This window comes from Alosa sapidissima, chromosome 2 (genome assembly GCF_018492685.1).
Source record: "Alosa sapidissima isolate fAloSap1 chromosome 2, fAloSap1.pri, whole genome shotgun sequence".
Lineage (NCBI taxonomy): Eukaryota > Metazoa > Chordata > Actinopteri > Clupeiformes > Clupeidae > Alosa > Alosa sapidissima.
Genome location: NC_055958.1, coordinates 6,580,282 through 6,596,182, shown reverse-complemented (window position 1 = coordinate 6,596,182; position 15,901 = coordinate 6,580,282).

Sequence of the window (15,901 nt, the reverse complement as noted above, 5' to 3'; positions counted from 1 at the left end):
CCTGAAGAACATGCCACAACTGTGTTACAGAGATAGTCCAACACAGTTCCTCTGAATGGCTCTACATAAAATCTGGTCCACACTAAGAACACTTTGTTCCAATAAATTGTTCCCCAAAAAGCAAAATGGTCCAACATTGCTATTGAACTTATAACCAAATGTTTCCAAAAGGGTTTTCATGAAGACACTGCATAACTTTTAAAATATTCTTCTAGAAAAAAAAGAAACCTTGATCTCATTCAGCTGTGTTCCCTTAATGCACCCAATACTTTTCGATAATTTGTAGGGTTTGGACAGACTTAGATATACATACATATTCCAAAACATACTAAGATAATTACATTATATAAAAGATGAGTGGCCAGAGCATACTCTTAATTTGTAATGTAGCATGATACACTTCCACTGCTTAATGTACAGACATATTTCACATCCTCCATATGGAGATGGTTAAAAGCACATGTTATGCACGTTGCTTTTCCTCAGACATCTGAGGATGGCGACTCTTAAGACATCCAGTGTGCTGGTGAACGTTGTTGTATTTAATACGCTACAGTCCAACGGGGACTAATCAGACATTTATGAGAGGAGCGCCATTGTGAACACATTTTTCCTGTTTTCTCACTGCGGCGTTTCCCCTGGGGCAGGATGGCTATGTGAAGAGAAAAAAAAACACACCCACTGTTGTGTTTATTTCTTTAAAGAGGAGCTGAGGACATCTTGCAAGGCACTGGCAACTTCAAAGTGGGAAAAAAAGCATGGGGCTCATTACATTTCACATTTCCGCATCTGAACTCTGAACTTTGTCAGTTCAGGTTAATCATGATCAGAAATGTCATCAGATGCCTTTGAATGCAAGTACAGCCTTTGAGTCAACAGAGTTGGCATGGGATGTTAATCTGATACACAACAAAGAAAGCAAATTATGTGTATGGTACATAAATAATCTGGTATTTGGAAAAATGGTCTTTATTTCATTAGAGTTAAGATCTTGTTGTTGCTTAATGTAATTGATATGCTTTTTTGGTGCTTGGGTCAGTTCACCTCATGTGACATTAAGTCTGAAGTGAAGTTACAGAGAAGAGAAATGAAGTGGATTCTAATAAAGTGAACCTGGGGTTATGTTGATGCTGGAAAAAGTTCAAGCCTAACTGTCGCTGAGTAAAATGGACTTTTGAAGATGGAATTTGAAGATGATGACATCAGTGTTCATAATGAAAAATTATCCACACTTGGGGTTGTCCTCAGCATGTACAAAATGCAATGGAAGTGGAATGCAGTGGAAATGACCCAGGACCTTATGAAACACATCCGCTTTAAACCACACACTTTACAGCAGACAGTCAGAGCACTAAAAGGAAGTAACTAACTGGCATATCCGTTTATGACGTTTCCCTTTGTCTCTTGATGTGTCCATCAGTATAATGCATGAAAACGATGCCATGACCCAAATGAACGCCTGCATCGGTGTGGCCAGCCTTGAGCATTAGAATGTCAGAACCCCGCCAGTGCCCTTTACATTTTTCTGTCGTTGCCTGCATGGTGAAGGTCTTCTGTATTCCTTCCTCTGACCTCAGCTCTCTTCCTCCGCGTGAAGCGCTCTTATCTCACCACACCCTGAAGGGGCTCCTTTTCCTGCCCAGGCTCCGCCTTGCACGGTCCGATTTTTACCCACGATGCACTGCGGTGGAGCAGCAGACGATTCACGTGAAGTGGAACACATTTGACCTGTTATGTGACTCATTTTAGGATGTCAGTTTGTTTTGGAGAGGCGCTGGTTGGCATGTTGGCATGTGTGAAGAACTGTGTGCCGTGTCAAACGGTCACACTTTTTATTGGGGGGGGGGGCTTTCCCCTCCCCTTTGTACCAACGTGTGTCTGTGGAACATTTATTATTCATTCATTAGTGCTGGAGAAAAACCCAACAGATGTGAACCAAACTGCTGGGTTGTGGAGACGAAAGGGGGAATCTCTTCCTCTCTGTCCCACTCTCTCTCAGTAGCTCTCTCTGTCCCACTCTCTCTCAGTAGCTCTCTCTGTCCCACTCTTTCTCTCTCTTAGTAGCTCTCTCTGTCCCACTCTCTCTCTCTCTCTCTCTCAGTAGCTCTCTCTGACTCACACGTTCTATCTTTATCTTTCTCTACCTTCCATTTTCTCAATGCATCACACTTTATATGTCACCCTCTCTTACACCTCTCTCTTCCCTCTCCATTTTTGCCACCCTCCACTCTCTCTCTCTCGCTCTCTCCATTTTTGCCACCCTCCACTCTCTCTCTCTCGCTCTCTCCATTTTTGCCACCCTCTGCTCTCTCTCTCGCTCTCTCTTTGGAATGCCTGAGACATTCAGGTGTTTGCCGCTCGGCTTAATGAGTTGCATGGGAATAGGAGCAGCAGCAGCGCCAGCAGCAGCAGCAGCAGCAGCCTGCAACACTGGCTCTCCACCCTCCAACAGCACACTGTTTACCCACCATCCAAACACGCCAGGAAGTCTTTTGTTTCTTAGTCAAGAGGGTTTGTGTCTGTGTGCATGTGTGTGTGTGAGCGCATGTGTGTGTGTGTGTGTGTGTGTGTGTGTGCGTGCATGTGTGTGTGTGTGTGTGCACATGTGTGTGTGTGTGTGTGTGTGTGTGTGTGTGTGTGTGTGGAGGTGGATGAGAGGCATGGATCTTTTGTTTTGAGTACACAAGTGTGTTAAACAGCGGAGAGAGGGTGCGTGTGAATTTAGGTCGATCCAATGCAGAATGCCTCCATTGTTGGCGGGAACCTGCAAGTGAGACTGGGCCTTTGTCTTTACACACGCGTGCGCATGTGCGTTTCCTTCAGAGGTTATTGGAAGGATGGGCCGGGGCCAAAGGAGTGGCATAGTTCCCCCGTCCCAGCAACACTCAGCAGAAACCAAAAGAAGCTCCAAAGCCCAGAGCACAGAAACACAGGGGAAGTGAAAAAAAGGGAAGTGGGCTGTGGGTCTCTTCGTGAGAACTTTTCTGTTTTTTAAGGCGTTTTATTTTTTCCCTGCAACGCTCGGAGAAATCTTCCTGCGATTAGCGTGGCAGCTGCGACAGGGTCTGAGAATGACTGGCAGCGGCGCCCTGGCTGCACGTTTACCCAGCATCCTCGGCTCCTACAACAGCTGTTCTGGCCAGAGGCAAGAGACGGAGTCTGGACTGAGAGGGGAGGGAGGGGCCTGGGCCACCCCTGGAGCTCTGAGAGAGAGAGAGAGAGAGAGAGAGAGAGAGAGAGAGAGAGAGAGAGAGAGAGAGAGAGAGAGAAGGAGGGTGTGAGAGAGAGAGGTAAGAAAGAAGAGAGTGGAATAGAAGAGGGAAAGAGAGAAGGAATAGAGGAGAGAGGGAGAGAGGAAGAGAAACCACTTGGTGATTAGTCAGGGAGGGGCTGGCCAGGCACACTGGAACTGCAGAGGAAAGAGATTGTCTGCACCTCTAATGCTTCTACACATCTGTACTGGTGGCCTGCTCTCTGGAAAGAGTTGCTTATGGTATCTCAAGAGACATACACAGGCTGTGGATCAGAACGAAATAAAGAAAGAAAAATGCCTGAGCTTTTTTTTTGAGCACCTGCTGAGTGTAGGAGAGATATCCTCTATTGTTTTCTACAAAATGATCAGCCGTCTTCTGTTGAAAACGTCTTCTATCCAGTGCATGGCGTAACTGAACCATGTACTATATTGAGTCGGTCGTTTTGAGCACATAGGCATCCTGGCCAAAAGACATGTTGTTCCATCTCTGGAATTCAGCATGTTTATGCAGCTGGGTAAATATCACTGACAACAGGACAACAGCAGCAACAGAAAACGAATATGCCGTTTACAATGTGATCAGCCTCTGTGTGCTGTATGCACTGTTGACACTTACAGTAAAATACAAAACACTACTGGACATGGGTCCCTACTGAATACAATTGTTGTAGAATACTGCTTGCTGTTCAGAAGCTCGAGTCTTTCTCTCTCTCTTTCTCTCATTCTCTGAGGTTGGGAGATGTGCCATTTGAGACACACATTAGGGCCACTTGGACTAGGCGTGTCCATCACAGAGTTAATGAGGTCATTAGTCATTCGGGAACACAGACAGAATGCTGCTTGTGTTACAGTCGAGGATTGTTCCTAATGAAATTAGCCAGCTCTCTCCGGTGCTCTAACCATCTGCAAACTTGAGGTACATCAAAGGCATCCCATGCCAGACATGCTGTTGTTATTCCTTGATGTTGGATCCCAAACACTTAGGGGTAATGTGAAGGTAACGGTCAGTTTTGTGTACATGGTGTAGGATCGTAACATTAAAACCCGACTTGGGGACACAACACGCTGAGTGCAACCGAAGAGAGCGGCAAGCCCCGTCAGAAGAACGCCCACAGCAGCAGGACTCCATCTCCAGGACATCAAACGTTGTGTGCATCAAACCGCTACCCTCGGGCCAGACCCTTGTGACCACCGCCGCAGCCTGGGCCAAACCTGACACACGATCCAATCAGCACGCTGGATTTCCAGATCTCTGTTCGGATGCCAGCGCGGTGCCCATGGGAAATGGGCTGAGGTCTGCCACACAGTAAACGGCTGGGGCCATGTGTATTATCACAGTGACAAATTTACAGCAGCACCGTCTAGGGTGACTCACAGTGCCCAGGGGATGACGATGACATCAACAACGACAACACAGAACAGCACAGCGCAAGGGTAGAACAGCACAGAGCAGTCGCAACTATTTCTGCTCCTCTTCGAGTCGATAAAAAAAAAAAAACACACACACACAAGCATGGCTAAATGTGGAGACGACGCCCCCACACACAGACGAGGAGGCAGGAGGACACGGACGCGAAACCCAAACACAGACACTGGGTTCCCAGACTCGCTTGCACTGGGGTTGCTTTCTGAGGTTGCCCTTTGTGTGTTTTTCCTTTACTTACTTTCCCCAGCCATGCCAAGTCAGGGAGAGATGGATGGGCTAGCCAAGGGCAGAACATAAAGTAGGCAGAGACCACAGTTCACACATTAGTCAGAAGCTCTTCTATCGTCTAAGAAAGAATCCTGGAATATCAAAGCAGAGGCCTGTCTAAAGAGCTTAGGGCAAAGCTCAGATCGCATTGGGCCTCCTGCCAGCTCTTAACCCTTATTACAAGGCTTTTTATATTTTGCGCTGCCCAAAAAATAATGCCTCTGTGCCGTTACAAAGGGTATTATAAACACTGGTAGTGCTGTATCAGTGCGTCTGATATAAATGGAAGCTTTAATTGCAGTCATTTCCTGTCTAAAATATTTCCCATGCTTTTTTCTGGTTGCTACAGAGGCCTGGTGTGTTTTCCCACCAATATGGAAGTCATTTGATAACATCCTACTGAATTAAAGTAATGTTTTATATTGTTATACCTCCAAAAAACACCACACCAAGACACCAAAAAAAAGACATTTAATTTTGACTGGCTGTAATATTTCCTTATGTGAACCCAAGTCTGTTCGGTTACACTTTACTTGACAGTGTCGACATAAGAGTGACATGACACTGTCATGAATGTGTCATAAACAAGTCATAAACGTTTATGACATAACGCTTCTGTTATTAAGTGACATTCGGTTTTTGTCATAACAAGTTAGGGTTAGGTTTAGGGTTAGGTTGAGTTATGGTTGGGGTTAGGGTTAGGATTAGGGTTAGAGGTTAGGATTAGGGTAAGGGTTACAGTAGGTTTCATGTGTCATGACAGTGTCATGTGTCATGTCACTCTTATGTCGATACTGTCAAGTAAAGTGTTACCGTCTGTTCATTACATAATATCTCCTTTTTTCCATTAAAAGCACATGCAGAAGCTGTGGTTTCTGTTTGCTGCAGTTTATCTCAGACAGACACGAATATAAGACACAGATTCACAGGTGTTTATTAATGACACGGACACCTTTTGTTTATTTTGTTGCGTCAGGAAGGCTCCCTAGGACTCTTGACCCTATTGGCAATGGCATGCAGTTTAGTTGCAAGACTGTCAAGGACTATTGGTGGGGTTGAGAGCGTCAGGAGTTTTTTAGTCTGTGTAAATATAAGTGAGTGTGAGTATGTGTGTAATAAACATGTTGATACACATATGGGGAGGATATTTTGTGAGAGTATGTGTTTGTGCAAGAAGCATTCAAGCAGCACAGCAGTCCAGAGTGGCATATCTGTGTGTGTGTGAGTGTGAGTGTATGTGTATGAGAGTGTGTGTGTATGTGTGTGAGTGTATGTGTGTGTGATGAGAGACAGTGGGGGATGTTAGGCAAGGCCCATCACAGCTGTTTGTTTACTGATGTTTTTTCCCCCCCTTCTCACGGAGGAGCGCAGCTTTGTCCTCTGGAGGTGGGAAGCCGGGCGGAAAACGTGATGCGACGAGCGAGATGCGCCCACCCCAGCCGCCGCCGCCGAGCTTCCCGTGGGGCCTGCCAGGTGGGAACGGGGCCCTGCCGGGGTCCCTGGGCTTTGTGTTCGAATATGTGTGTGTGTGTGTGTGTGTGTGTGTGTGTGTGTGTGTCTCAGAGACGTGTCCGTGACTCAGTCAACCAGCTGGAGCAGCGCTGGGTGAACAGTGGCACCACCAAGTGCCTCTCTCATGCTTCACGACGTGCTCCACATCGGCCCCAGACACACACATTAGTAACGTGATACAACACACAGGCAACCAAATCAACATGCTTCACAGTCTGTGCACACGACACGCGCCCACGCACACAAACACACACACTCAGGCAGGCACTGGAGTTTCTGATGCCAGAGCGCAAGTGCAGATGGTGGGATCAGTGGAGCTCTCACCGTTCTCCTGACAAGTTTTTTATGTTTGTCTTTTTACTTTTTCCTCACTTTTAAAGGCCTTTAAATTTATTGGCACTGAAAGGTCAAGGGGTTAGTACAGTGCTCAGCTATGGCACCAAACCAGAGACTGTTTGCTATTATTTGGAATTAAGGAAGTTCCCTAATGGGTTTGAAACAACGTCCCCCGAGGAATTCATGAAGCTCGTGCTGACAGCAACAAAGGCCCATGAATGGTCGCACAATCAAGCAACCACTGTTATTGTACGTGAAAGACGTCGAGACACAATGAATGATTGCGGTTCTTTGTCACAGTATTGTTTTGCTTCCACTGGGGTAAATCACACACTCTCACACACATACACACACACACACACAGTGGAAGACTTACTACCCAACTCAATCCAGACGCAATGACTGGTATTAGCAGATATAAGACATAAGACATAAGAATACAACAAGGGTTGGGTGTGTATTGGGGAGGAATGCGAGGGCTCAGCATTAGAGGCCCCTGTGGACGTGAGAGTTAACAGATGTTGCTTCCTCCCTCTCCGTTCTACTCACCCTTCCTCTGCCCTGGCTCTTTCAGCAACGGTCTTGGGAGCTCCAAATATGGCAAGTCACAGGGGAAGACTTGGGTCAGGGTGCTCTTTTTGCGTTTCCCACTGACCCCACAAGAGCGCTCGAAGCAGGGAGGGGCACTTCGGCCTCCACTGGGGCTGGGGGGAGGGGTGGGGGTTTGTAAAGCAACACCTCATTTGAAACAACAACATATCCCAAATGAGTCTCATCAAAGACTCACACGTACTTAATGCCGGCTGGAAATGGGACTTGAAAGGGTAACACTGACCACTAGTGATGTAAATGACATTACATTCCTCTGACACCCTGACACTAATCCTGTGATTGATAGGAAAAATAAAAAAAGAGAAGAAAAATGCGAGCCATGAGTATGAGGCTTGCATTTCGTTACTTTCACGTCATCCTGTTCATGTGTCCTTTTTGCCACCTCCCTTGTTATCGTTGTAATCTAAGACCTGTGAGCTCGACGGTAGTTGGAATTTTTCCCAGATGGAGCTCGTGTTGAGATACCACAGAGCCATGGCTCTCCGTCAATGCTCTTAACTGGAGTCCAGCCCAAGTCTTCCTGACGCGGGGTGCAAAGGGATCAATAGATACGATAGAGTGACAGTCGACCAGGTGAGCTCAGAGAGACAGAGGGTTGGTCTGTTGGTCCATGCTGGCTTACAGTCTCATTGATATGTGGGTGGATAGGTGGCGAATGTAGTTCTCTGTTTCAGTCTGCCGATGATGCTGAGTAGGAGCAGACTCATATTTCAGATGACAGAGCGTGGGCTCTGATAATAAACATGTTTAATTCAGGGCTTGAAAAAGAAATCTGTGAATTTCATCCTTGTTCATGGAGGAGTATTGCATAAATGTTTTCTCTCTCTGTCTCCGACTCCACAAATAACAAATTGGCAGAGAAAAATGTTGCCTTCTTTCTTTTTGTTTGTCCAGCCAATTTGGTGTCTGTCGTTCCAGCAATTCATTAAATTCCAAACGTGGGCTGTGAACGTTGATCGTGAAAGCCATCCAGCAGTACACAAAAGTGTTTGTTTGAATACCTTTCCTCTCTTATTCCACTCCAGTGTCAGTAAATTTCCTTCTTTATTTATAATCACTCTTAGACTAATACGTCTCTCTCTAGCTGTCTGTCAGCAATAATAAAAACAAATGGGGATCGGTGGAGGGCAATGTGTGTGTGTGTGTGTGTGTGTGTGTGTGTATGTGTGTATGTATGTGTGTGTGTGTCAGGGGCGGGCGTGGGGGGGTGGGCACTGAGGAAAGAGATCCTCCGATCCAGCGCACAGACAGGTCAGCCACAGCTGGCTAATGAGACGAGGGCCGGAGGACGAAGGAAGAGGAGGAGGAGGAGGATTGATGCTGAAGAGGAACATATGGTGGCTGCTGCTAACCGCTGCTGCGTCCCGTGTCCCGGGGAGAACGAGGGCCCTCCGGTTGCCAGGCTCCCTGGCCCAACAGCTGGAGGTGGTTAGCCTGGGGGGGCCCCAGAGGTAAACACTCTCTCTTTCTCTCTCTCTTTACGATGTCGCCCGCTATCTGAGCCCACTGAGGAGGGGGAAAGACTCTGTCGCAAGGAGGAACAGGCCAGATAAGGTGGGGGGCGGCGGTGTGATGCATCTTCCAGTGGAGTATACCTCTCCCCCTCTACTCTTCAAACTTCCTCATCAAAACCTAAAGACAGCCCATATGGTTTTATCTTATGAAAGGGGGAGAGAAGGGGAGGATGAGAGACAGAGAGCTCTATCTGATTTATTATTTAATACAAGTTAGTAAAGGAAACCTTCTGTTGCAGGCCAGATGAACTGAGTGAGGGGGAGTAGGCTGTGTCCACGAGTAGCTTGACAGGCATTTTTATTTTTCAGTGCTCGTCCCACTTTCATCGCGCCATTCGGACACCTTCAGATGGTGCAATTGGCTAGATGACTGCTGATCTTTCACATTTCGCTATTATAACGCCCTCACAGTGCTGGCAACAGTTGTTTATGAAAAGTGTCTGCTGATCTCACCAGTTTTTTTAAGCATGGTCATACTTCCCACTACAATGTCATCAGTCATGCAGGCACAAGCTTACTAAAATGCAGAAGCGTCTTTGAACATAATGTTCCCTACCCATTTCTGGTTTCCGTGCATTGTGCAAAGTGATTTAAGGACATATGCTTTAAGGACGGATGCTAAATAAGGATGCTCCTCTAATGGAAAGAATGCAAACAATGGTGGCAATCTCATCACAGTTTCTCTACTGTGCTTAAAGTATTCGTCTCATACATGAAGACCTTTTATGGAGAATTAGAATATTTCTGATCTAGTTGATAAATAACAAAAAGAGTGGTCCTTTCATAGTCAAATGCCAATTCACTCCTTCTTCCTTCATTTTCCTTTTTTTCACCCAATTTTCCTCTCTCCTCTGAAGCACTGGGATTGCCCTTCTTCTTTGAAACTGATGAAATGCAAACCATCCTCCCCTGCCTTCCTCGTTGTGTCCGGCCAGGCCCTTTGAGCTCCCCAGAGGTCCACACGAGGTCAGTGAGCCAGACGGGCACTGACAGAGGGACGCTCCTGTGGGGGGTGGGTGGGAGGGGGCATCAGAGAAGAGGAAGACGAGGAGGGGCTCGGGGGGCGGGGGCTTTGACAAAACCCCACTGTCCAGGAATCTCCAGACTCCCAAATTACTGACAGCAACATTGGACACGTCCAAGGGCAGGAAAAAGGAACCTCACTGAGCAATTCAACAAGCACTGCGGCGCGTGAGTAACAGCGCGGGGCAGAACGCCCCTCCACACACACACCTACAGTCCACTCCTCGGGGACGATCATTTGTCAGCCTGCAAATAAGCACATGCGCTTCCAGCCGAGCCCACGTTGACACGGAGGGGTCAACCCTCAAAGAGTGATTATAGACTGCAGCAAAGAAGCCTCTTGTCTTGAGGTCAACATCTTGACACCGAGTAAAGAGATATGACTAACCACCTCTAAATGTGTGTGTGTGTGTGTGTGTGTGTGTGTGTGTGTGGATGGTGTGTGTGTGTGTGTGTGAGAGATAGGGCTTTCACATATAACCTCCGGAGTATATGTGGAGGTTTGTCAAACGGAGGTACTACCCTCGGATGATTCAGATATGATGCTAACCTGCGGACCTTATACTGACCTTATACGGACCTATGTGTGAACGACATACACGCACATTACAGAATCTCCGTGTGGTTGTGGAGTGAGGGGTGGGGGCTTGTAGAATTCACAAGAGGCGAGATATGACGCAGAATATGACGCTGTAACAGCTGCTGTTTACAAAGTGCCGTTTATGTAGGCTAAAGAAGAACAATCTATTGTGCGTAGGCTAATACTTGAAGTAGTCACGTAAGTGCGCACTTGAAATTGACCTACAGTATTTGTATGTGTGCTTCGAATAAACACATTTATCTGTTTTCAACGTTATGTAGCAGAATTACTTGGCTATGGAACCCCAAATCTGGTTTTTCGTTGGAGAGAGAGCATGCACAAATTTTATGGTAGCCTACCAGCCAATTCAGTAGGCTAACTCAAGACTTCAAGGCCATCATATACAACGTTTTTAAGCAACAAAATTCTAACATAACAGTGAAGTGGTTCGTTTTTTCATGGTTTATTTTTTCCAAAAGCATCCTCTCCCCATGTGTCTATTGCATTTACGTAAGGAGCTTGGAACAAAGTTGGGTTTTCTTCGTTTTCATTTTCTCTAGGCATATTTATGCAACAAATATTAACAAATATCAGCGAGCTCAGCAGTGAGGTCATGAGAAGGCTATCAATGAACAGAAAACCGTGTTGGCTAACAATTTATTAAATACTCCTGTTATTGTCGTCAACGACGTCGCTGTAGGCTACTGCCTTTTCAGCGCCTTCTGCTTATGATGATTCGGTCTTTTGAATTCGTTTGGCACGAATACATCAACGTGTCTCTTGCTGTTGCCTTCATGTGTTCTATCACAATGCTGTCTGCCCTCATGGACAGTAGCTCCGTGATGTCTGCATCTTTCCAGGTCGGAGATTTTCTGGACAGCACTATGCCACTCCATCATAACACTGGCATTTAAGTCAGATTTAACCACATGGACGCACGAAAGAAACGTCACCGACACGCCCTCTCACTAGGTGTGAATTTTAACCGCATGTTCTACGCTTCATTCAGACACAGCACATTTACATAATGTCTGGAGGAAATACTAGGGGGGGGAGTAGTAGAACAACCGGCTAAATTCAGACTTCTTCCATATGGCCGGTTATGTCGTTCAGATATACGGCCCCACCGTTTAACATCCGCAGAACCTCCGGTCTTACACGTATGTCTGAAAGAGCTTAGAGAGAGAGGAGGGATCCAACTGAGACAGGCTGTAGCGTGAAAATTCTTTCTCGCATACAGCTCCTCAGCACAGGCTCCTTCAAGGCACGTTAGCTTCCACATGCGCGGGCGGCTAGCTCTGAAGGGAGCCTCATCTGGAGCCTGTGACGAGGGCCCACGGTCGGCTTTTCCAGCATAATCAGCCGCGGTGGGGGCCCACAGCAGGAGCGATTCACTTGACATTTCACACCCATTCAAATGAGGCTCCTTCTTCCCTGGCAAAAGCCTGGCACAACAAACAAGCCAATCTTCTGGCTGTGGCATCAGCAGAGGCGGCAATGGACTAACCTGAGACACGGATGGCAGTGGAGGAGGCGGTTGGTGGGGGAGAGTTCCAGATTAGTTGCTGCCGCAGGGATGCTTATTGTTGCAGGTGTGCAAGTAGCGGTCAGGAAGATGCTGAGAGGCTGTTCTCATTTGGTCGCGAGTGACCTAGCTCGACCTGGCATCAAAGACCTCTCCCTTACGGAAAGAAAACAACAACAAAAAAAAACCTTAACCATTTTTTTTATTTGTGCCACGCGTTAGAAAAATGCAAAAATGCCGCAACACTGACAACAACCCTACATTATCCTGTCTGTGTCTTTATACACATGCACCGTTGGGACTCCTGAAAACAATGCAAGCATGCACCCATGCTCATATTGTCAAAGGCGCTATCTTAAGAATAAATCCAAATGATAGTCCCCCCGCGTGGTGTGAATATAAAGCTCATTATTCACTCGGATCAGACACTCCATCCCCTCATACTGTCAGTGTTCCCGCACTCCTACCTGCTTTCTAATGACAGGCATAATGTGTTTGCTTTTTGCTGCGAGAAAGAGAGAGACTTCCCAGAGCTCTAGGGCCTAGGGCACAGATTCTATTTATGTGCCTCTACACCTGAGCTAGACGAGTAAGCATAAACACAGGTCAGGCTTTCTTAGCCCTGGAGTAGAAAGGGTCTAATTCAAAACAGTCGCATATTGGACTCGGGGACCTGCATGCAATTCATCACCAGTGGAAATGAGTGGGCGGAAGGAAGGGGAGGTGTGTGTGTGTGTGTGTGTGTGTGTGTTTGTGTATGTTTGTGTGTGTGTGTGTGTGTAGGGGGGAGCATGCTGGTGGGTGTGCTTGCAGGGGAGCGAAGCCTCATTGCTAATTGGTCTTGTACGAATCACAGCTGGGGTATCTCTTCCGAAAACAATGCACATGTAAACCATAAACTGGTACACCAGAGTGCACTGGCTCTGCGTTCCCAGGGATGATGTTAAATCTGTCCCTCATAAAAACCACAAACTCACCAAGGCAACATGCTTTAGCGCATTGCCCTCTTAAGACGCCATCTTCTGATACATCTTCTACCACAGTTTAATTTTGGCAACCTATTGAAACATGTAATTATGAGTTCATGTAATTATGTTTGTCTAATTATGCTAAAGAATATGAGTGTGACACAAAGGACCTCAAATGAGACAGATTTTTTTTTAAATCCTCCCAAAATTAAGTCATCATCCTTGACTAGAGGAGAGGAAGTACTTATTTAGAGAAGTGTGAGTGGCCCTTGGGTTCATGTCAATTCTGCTTTTGTTTGTGCTATCCAAAAATACCAGTGTGGAATGACTTTGCAGTGAGAAAATGAATAGGATGTATTCTAACACATCGGAAGTTGCTTTCGGGTTAGACATTTGCGAGTGGCGTTTGGAGTACAAGCACAGAGCTCCCATTTCAATCATATTCAGTCGTGCATTATGTATTGATTGGTTTCTTTTCGTTTGCAATTTCTGTGTTTAGGTGTGTCAGGAGGAGGAGATAGAAATGCTTAAACTCTCAGATTGGTGATGAGCTGTAACATTTGTGTCAGAAAGGTGTTTGTTAATATATTTTCACAGAGACAGAGGTTCAAGATGACAGCTGTGTGTGTGTGTGTGTGTGAGCGAGAGAGAGAGTATTATGAATCAAACGCAGGTTATTAAAATGTCAGATACAGTTAGGCAGCACCTTCTGACAAGGAATTCAGCCGTGAGGATCATTTCAGATTCACACAAGCTTATTAACTCCTTCTGTATATTACACAAACCCGATTTCACCTTGGGAAAATTAATATAATATAATAACTAAGTGGGGGAAGGTGAGGGGTGGAGGCATATCTGCTTTCACTTCCCGCTGAACCAAGTGACAGTGTACTCCACCCTCTCAGATATATATGCATAGAATCATCACCCTTTCTTTCGCACAAAGAAATCTAGAAACACCCAATACGCTCAGCCAGCATCTATGAGGAAATGAGTGGCTGATACTCATAAGGGTTCCTAATGTCTCACTCTGTCTGTCTGTCTGTCCCACAGAGAAATCAACACACAGGAAGTCCCTACAGATGAAGTCATCTTCTGGAACTACGTGGGGAAAATGACCGCATGGCTCAGCTATGACCCCAGTAGTCCAGTGGAGCCAAGGCCACGTAGCAAGACAGACAAAGAGTTTTCGTCCGCCTCACCCAGACTGGGCTCCTGGGACTAGGCCGATAGCAGTGGTCACAGGGTCAATATTTCTGAGTCATCGCCATAGCCCAGTTGTAGATATCAGAGTGACAGGGCTTAACATATTACTAAGCACAAGTTATTAGATGGTTGTTTGTTACAAGATTGAAAACGATTGTTGGATTCATATTCACATGATGAGTCAGAGAGATGTGAGGTTCCAGGAATATTTGTGCACTTAAGTGGAAAAGGACATTAGGACAGCCTATATGGAATCAATTTGCTTTCCAGATGTGTGTGAAATGTGTTGGTTTGCTTTTAGGCATATCAGTGACTTTACTTCAGAATCATACACAGTCTTACACTGGCACACGTATGAACACGTGCACACACGCATGTACACTACACCCCCCCCCCCCCCCCATGGGCTGTAACAAACCATGACATTTCCAAGAGTCAAAAGCTTGAGCCTCTGCAGACACCTCTTGCCCCCTGATTTTCAACACACTTTCATGCGATAAATCACTGAAATAACATCAACACCGCGGCTTATTCAGATCTCTCTCCTGTTCAAACGGAGAACACCACCAAGTGCTCTGGTGGACTTACACGGGATCGGATAGAATTCACAGGGCCTGTGAGAGCACTGGCTTAAAAAAAAATAATAATAAAAAAATTGCTCAACGGTCACAAGTGACAAAAGTCTCGAGAAAGCGGTGAAATATGAGTTTCCTATATGCTTGGGGATCTAGTAGACGTTTGTGTAAAGGAAGAGGTCCGATTTAAGCTCACTTCCTGCAACCTTTTCGCCAGAAAGATAAACTTTCTCACTGGCTTACACAGGCCTCTTAGTTGGCGGGGTGAGTTTTCACTAGGCAGTCAATCTCTGGGCATTTCGCTCAATCAACAAAGGGTCACCCGAGTCCCACCTACTGGATCGCCTACAGGGGCTAGTAAAAAAGCAGGCTAACAAACGCAGATATGCACGGCTTCAGCCGAAGAATCAGGACACTGTAACCCACATGTTCCCTTATGTTTTCCTTTCCCCGGGTGAGAGTACACGTGGAATCAGAATGGCGACCTCCCCCCGCTTCATCCCTTGATGCTTGTGTGGTTCTTCCACTCAAGTCACACGGATTGCTGTGAACAGATGTCAGCCATTTAGCCTGGCAAGGTCTACCGACTGCCAAGTGACCCTCAGTGCCTCCAGTTTGCATGCATCGTCCTTCTGTTCCCGCCATTGTGTAGTGCGGGCCTAAGGAACCCAGGCTCTGGAAAGCATTATTTATGGATGTGCTAAAATATTCAGCAAGGCAGAGACACCATGGGGATGTAACGTCACACACACACACACACACACACACACACACTGATGTCTTTACAGCTTAAGGAAACGGCTGCTCAGCACTGGCAGGCGAACCTTGCTTCACGTCCGTCTACGGTAAATCACTCAACGAGAGTCGACAGTTTTGTTTCTCGACAATCCTGGAAGGCACAAACACAGCGTGTGTGTGTGTGTCTGTCAGAATCGCAAAAAACACGAGAGGTGTCAACGATTGAACCAGAATCCTCTCGGGGGTGAAGACCTGCCTTGCTGTGGAATTCAACAACAGGCTTGGCAGCACTGGGTGCTGCTTAAAGTGAATAAACGTTTGACTGTTCTTATCTCCGCAAATTTGCATACACCCCACTGATGGCTG